The sequence below is a fragment of the Pinus tabuliformis genome, chromosome 5_1 (genome assembly GCF_031772625.1).
Source record: "Pinus tabuliformis cultivar Carrire ecotype Pingquan chromosome 5_1, CPIR1, whole genome shotgun sequence".
In the NCBI taxonomy this organism is placed as follows: Eukaryota; Viridiplantae; Streptophyta; class Pinopsida; order Pinales; family Pinaceae; genus Pinus; species Pinus tabuliformis.
Window position 1 is genome coordinate 676,634,991 of NC_142305.1, and position 331 is coordinate 676,635,321.

Below are 331 nucleotides of genomic sequence, written 5' to 3' on the forward strand. Positions count from 1 at the left end.
ATTTATTTTTATGTAAAATAGTTCATTTAGGCCTCCTCCACCAAGTCGGTCCCAACTTTGACAAGTCGAACTAATTAGAGAGGGAAAAGCCACTATAAAAGGGAAGAAACTCGAATCATTTGGAAACATCCACAACAAGTTCAATCTACAGTTGTTGGAGGAAGAAAAAAGGTGTGAAAAATTAAGGAAAAAGAAGGAAATAGTATGCAAGGAAAAAGAATGAAGTATTTTTCAAGCATAAAAAGTCAAATTTCTCTCTCCTTGTCTCACACGTATGAATTTGCTGGGTTGATGGAAGGGTCAAATGTAGTACTGAAGCTGAGATGAAATT